This window comes from Triticum urartu, chromosome 1A (assembly GCF_056163025.1).
Source record: "Triticum urartu cultivar PI428250 chromosome 1A, HENAU_Tu73, whole genome shotgun sequence".
NCBI classification, from domain to species: Eukaryota; Viridiplantae; Streptophyta; class Magnoliopsida; order Poales; family Poaceae; genus Triticum; species Triticum urartu.
The window spans coordinates 557534501-557540500 of record NC_141873.1 but is presented as its reverse complement, the minus strand read 5'-3'; the positions used below and the strand labels follow the sequence as shown (position 1 = coordinate 557540500).

The 6000-nt window shown below is 46.3% G+C and overlaps 1 pseudogene; it reads left to right on the top strand.

The window, feature by feature from the left end:
* Positions 1–307: 307 nt before the first annotated feature.
* Positions 308–6000, top strand: part of LOC147992667 (uncharacterized) — a 70213-nt pseudogene continuing 64520 nt past the window's right edge.

The following is a 6000-nucleotide window of genomic DNA, read 5'->3' as shown; positions in this document are numbered from 1 at the left end:
ACATCCTCCTCCTCCTTCTCTGGATCCACTGCATCCGGAGGTAGCCCCTAGGCGATCCGAGCTTCACGCCTTGCCCGGATCTGCTCAAGGAGCTCCAGCCGGCGCTCTGGGCGAAGGGAATCGAGAATGGCATGCTGCTCCGTCTGCAGATCCGTGTCGCCAGCGTCCCCCACATCCTCCTCCTTCTTTGGATCCACTGCATCCGGAGATAGCCCCTAGGTGATCCGGGCTTCACGCCTTCTCAAGGAGCTTCAGCCGACGCTCCGGCGTTAGAAATGGGTAGCTCCTCGTCCGACAACGTGGGGGCATGGCTACTAGTGATAGCGGACCTGCAGTGGAAAGTGGCGGCGGCGGCGGCGGGCAAGCGGAGGAAAATGTGGAGGGTAGGTTTTTGGTGCGGACGATCGGCTTAAATAGCCGGGCTAGGCACTACGCGGCCCGTCGGAGCGGCGGCGGCGGGCAAGCGGAGGAAAATGTGGAGGGTAGGGTTTTGGTGCGGACGATCGACTTAAATAGCCGGGCTAGGCACTACGCGGCCCGTCGGAGCGGCGCCACGCGATGACATCGGTCCAACGAAGAAGACGAGTTTCGGACTGCCGTGTTTCCGAACGATTTCGCATGGGACTCCGTCGTCAGTCTGACATGACGGACGCGTCCAGGCGCCTCATATTTAGGCTGGATATGAGGCGTGCCGGTCAATCCAGGTGTTTGAGGCCTGTTTAAGGCGCCCGTCTGGATAAAAATTTCATGACCGATCAGTGACCGGACGGGCTCTTTGAACGTTTGAGACTGATTTGAGACGACCCGGCCTCTAACTAACTGCAAAATTAGCTAGCGGCGTCCTTGCCCTGTATTGCTGCACTGAACGGGATTCATGTCGGCGATACAACGGCCAGAAGCTGCCAATTTAACTGACTACGCACCACGCGGCCGCCGGGGAGTGTCAGCGTGAATCACGGCGGCCGGCCGGCCGCCGGCTGCTCGGAACATGCACGTACGTGCGCCGCCGCGTCTGATCGATCTGCCACTACGTGACTATGCGCACAGTCATCCGTGCCTACCCGCCGCATGTGTACAGGCCCCACGCGGTCGGCACCGCGACAAGACAAACCCGCCGGCACGACGAGTGCGGTGGATCGGAATATATATACATGTCGGCAGCGCGGCGGCGAGAAGCTGCCAGTGATCGGCCATGCCGGGCGGCCCCCACGTGCCCGCCGTGGAGTGTCAGCGTGAGCCACGGCGGCCGGCAGTCGTACGTGTCGGATAGAAGAGAGATCGAACTAATAATTAACTAAAGGCCACTCTGTCCGTGCCTATCTACTTATCCATGTGCGTGGAGGCGGCGACAAGACAAAGTCGCCGGCATGCACGCACACGACGGACCGAGCCAACCAGCCCAAGACATGCGGCGTGCCGGCATGGCGGCACGTCGACCCGCCGCCTGTAATGTCGTATCGCCCGCTCCAAGCGCACCGACGAACGTGCGTGCGTGAGCTGTGGCGCGCGCCGGCCGGCCGGAGGGATATCCCCGACGACGTCAGGGGTGGATGCGCTCAGGCGGTCACGCCGCCCTCGCCGACGAACGGACGAGAAGTATAGTTGAGTTTTCCACCCTCGTTTTCACGAGCCGTATGAAAAGAGGCCCAGTGCATCCCCATTTTTTGTTCTCGGAAGCTTCAAAAATTATGCGCCGGATGAGATTCAAAGTCCACACCCCTTGGCAAAGTACAAACCACGATAACCAACTGGATAACTTTCCTTTTTTTTTCTTCAGGAAAGCCATCATGGCGGGTTTTATTGATCTGGAATCACAGTTACATCATCAGCAAGACTAGCTCAAATAAAAACTGGAGGTTCTTGCCATGAAGGTTCACCTTACTAAACCTCGTGATTCACCTCACTAAACCTTATAACGCCAACCAACGTGAACCTGTTTGGTTTTCTTTTTCTTTTTCAGTTTTCCTTTCACCGGCTTCTCTTTTGTTTGTCATTTTCATTTTCTTTTCATTTATTTTTTTCCTTAAAAATTGCAAAATTTTCTTAAAATTCCCAACTTTTCAATTTCTGTACATTTCCTTACATTTGTGAATTTTTTCAAATCCATGAACTTTTTAAAAATGCATGAATATTTTTAAAATCCCTGTACTCTTTTAATATCTTTGAAACCCGTGAAGTTTTTCCCAATTTCTAGACGTGTTTCAAAATCGATGATTTTTTTAAAATATTTTTGCAAAAATTGTTCACTTTTCTCACATCCATGATTTTTGTTAAAGCCCTGAACTTTTTCCAAATCCGTCAATTTTTTCCAAAATCCATAAAAAATCAGAATTATTTTTTGTAATTAATCGATGAACTTTTTCCAAAAGCGTGATTTTTTTCAAAGTCATCATGGACTTTTCCGAATTAATGAAAAAAATTCAAAATTCATGATTTTTTTATTTTTTTGAATTTTTTTAATTGATGAACTTTTATTTTTGATTTTTGCTTTGTATTTTTTTTGTTTTGTTTTTGTTTTTTAAGTCAACTGCTCAACCGTGATCGAGCGAACGAAGGTGAGATGGGACGAGCGACAATGCTACTGAACCGGCGCAGAATGGTGCGAGTTCTCCTAGCCAGCGCTTTTTGCGCCGAGTAAGAGGTCTGCCAGAATAGGGACGTGATATGCATTTTTTACACAAATATCGCTAGCATTGTTTTCCTTGTGTGTTGTTATGTACTTCTTCCATTCATTTTTATAAGTCATTTCAGACAAGTGAAATTGAGCTGTTTTGCATAATGTTTGAAATGTCTATAAAGCCTTATAAAAATGGACAGAGGGAATATCACTTTTTTAAAGTATTTTTATTCTGATACTTATCAAGCGGAGGCCTGGGGGTGGGGCGGTCCATTGCCCATACTTGGGATAGCTAGTTCGGCGATTTCATGTCCAATACTCTTTCATAGTTTGAACTTTTGGATGAATTAGTTGATGTGTGCAATTCTATATGGTATCAAAGCTAAGAGATCTTGAGTTTAAGATCCGGCTGGTGCAATTAAATTGCAGGCCACTTTTGATGCACGTTCAGGTTGAGTGCGCCACTCGTGAGGGGAAGTGTTGATGTATAAATGCATAGCCAACCTTTATCCATTAGCATGAACTCATGGATGAACTAGTTAGATGTATAAACTTGTAACCAAGAGGTTTAGGATTCATAACCCAGTAAACGTAATAAATAATTGCAATTAGCCCCACTTCCGCTGCTAAGGAGGTGTATTTCACAAACGGGGGCCTGAAGCGCCCCTCACTTGCTGGCCCAACTAGTTTGTAGGCGATTTCATGTCCGATACTCTTTCATAGCTCGAACTTTTGGATGAATTAGTTGATGTGTGCAGTTTTATATGGTATCGAAGCTAAAAGGTCTTGAGTTTAAGATCCGACTGGTGCAATTAAATTGCAGTCCACTTTCGATGCATGTTCAGGTTGAGTGCGCCACTCGTGAGGGGAAGTGTTGATGTATAAATGCATAGCCAACCTTTATCCATTAGCATGAACTCATGGATGAACTGGTTAGATGTATAAACTTGTAACCAAGAGGTTTAGAATTCATAACCCAGTAAACGTAATAAATAATTGCAGTTAGCCCCCGCTTCCGCTGCTAAGGAGGTGTATTTCACAAACGGGCGCATGAAGCGCCCCTCACTTGCTAAGAGGTTTTGAGTTTAAGATCCGGCTGGCCCAATTAAATTGCAGTCCACTTTCGATGCACGTTCAGGTTGAGTGCGCCACTCGTGAGTGGAAGTGTTGATGTATAAATGCATAGCCAACTTTTATCCATTAGCATGAACTCATGAATGAACTGGTTAGATGCATAAACTTGTAACCAAGAGGTTTAGAATTCATAACTCAATAAACGTAATAAATAATTATAGTTAGCCCCCGCTTCCGTTGTTAAGGAGGTGTATTTCACAAACGGGCGCCTGAAGCGCCCCTCACTTGCTGGCCCAATAGCTGTGTTTTAGTTTGCAAAAAAAACAAGCGTGCCGATTGAGATTCGAACGAGCGACCTCTCTCATGTAATTACGCTGGTGTAACCACTTCACCACCCAGCAGCATCTAGGAAGATACAACTTTATTCTTTCCTTTTCCTTTCCCTTTTATGTTCTTTCATTTTTCTTCTTCCTGGTTCGATGAATTTTTCAGAAATACATGAAAATTTTCTTCAAATTGATGATTTTTCAAAAAAATCGATGAACTTTTTTTTTCAAATTTTTGCACTTTTTAAAAAATCCATGAACTTTTGTTTTCAATTTTAATGAATTTTTTTCAAAATCGATGAATTGTTTTGCATATTTGATGAAATTTTTTCAAATTGAATAGTTTTTTCAAAATTAATGAACCTTCTTCAAATTTGATGAACTTTTTTTCAAATTCAGTTGACTTTTTTCAATTTCAATGGATTTTATCAACATTGATGAATTGTTCTCAAGTTCGTGCACATTTTTTCAAAATCCATGAAATTTTTTGAATTCCTGATTTTTTTTTCGTTTTTTTTTCCCTTGTTTTTCCGTTTGTTTTCTCAAATGTGAATGAGTACTTAGGCCGGCCCAGCAGTGCCGACGCTTGAACACTAGGGAGCTTCCCTGGCACCTAAAGCCTCCAATAGGAGCTCCCTGATTTGTAGCTCTATCTTGAAGCGAACATGACGATTATACTCCTACAAGATATGTAATCCACACTTGTTGGATTCTCGTCAGTGACCATTAAACATGAGAAGATAGACAGTAACTTGGAGACTCATAGTCTGGCCAGAGCGGCCTGCATCCTCGATGCAGGGAGACATGTATGGATGTTGGGATGCATCCTCGATGCTGGGAGACATGTAGGGATAGCAGGGCCGGGCCGGCAAAATCCGGAGCCCTGTGCGAAACTAAAAAATGGGGCTCTATTTCACAAAAAAAAAATGAACTAACGAACAATTATAATGTATATATATCTCATGAATTTTTTTAATGTATATAATGTAATGCCTTACATAATAATTTGACATAGAAAAAAGTCATACCTATCCAACTCCTGTTTGCTAATTATTTGAGCATCCTCGTTCTTTTAGTATTCTTTAAAATGAAATCTTCAATGACACCCTTATATTATTTAAGAAATGAAACGAGGAAGCCAATGGCAGCACCGTGGCAGCGGCCTGTCGCTTAGTCCGAATTCCGATCGATCTAAGGACCATGGAGTCAAGGACCGAGCCAGAGCCACTGTAACACCCCGGATATAACTTTCCCAATTTGTACTCCAACTCTTGCCGTTTCCGGCGTTAAGTTATATTTATTTCCTCGGGTTCGGGTTTTTGTCTCCGTGTGTTGTTGTCGTTGTCATGCATCTCATATCATGTCATCATGTGCATTGCATTTGCATACGTGTTCGTCTCATGCATTCGAACATTTTCCCCGTTGTCCGTTTTGCATTCCGGCGCTTCGTTCTCCTCCGGTGGCCATTTCTAGCTTTCTTTCGTGTGTGGGGATTAAACATTTCCGGATTGGACCGAGACTTGCCAAGCGGCCTTGGTTTACTACGGGTAGACCGCCTGTCAAGTTTCGTACCATTTGGACTTCGTTTGATACTCCAACGGTTAACCGAGGGACCGAAAAGACCTCGTGTGTGTTGCAGCCCAACACCCCTCCAATTTGGCCCAAAACCCACCTAACTCTGCTCCATCACCTAGAGCGTTTGATCACAATCGCGTGGCCGAAAACCGCACCTCATTTGGACTCCCCTAGCTCCCTCTATGCCTATAAATAGGCCCCCCTCGAAATATCCCGGATCCCCTCTCCCTGAAACCCTAAATTTCTCCTCCTCCGCCGCCGGACACGTCCGGATGGACCGGACGCGTCCGCGCCGCCACCACCGCCGAGTCGCGTGCTGCCACGTGGCCTCGCCGCCGCCTCCCACCGCGCGGCCCGGGAGGCCCAGGGAGGGCCCCCGCGGCCCGAAGCCGCCGCCGCCTTGTCGCG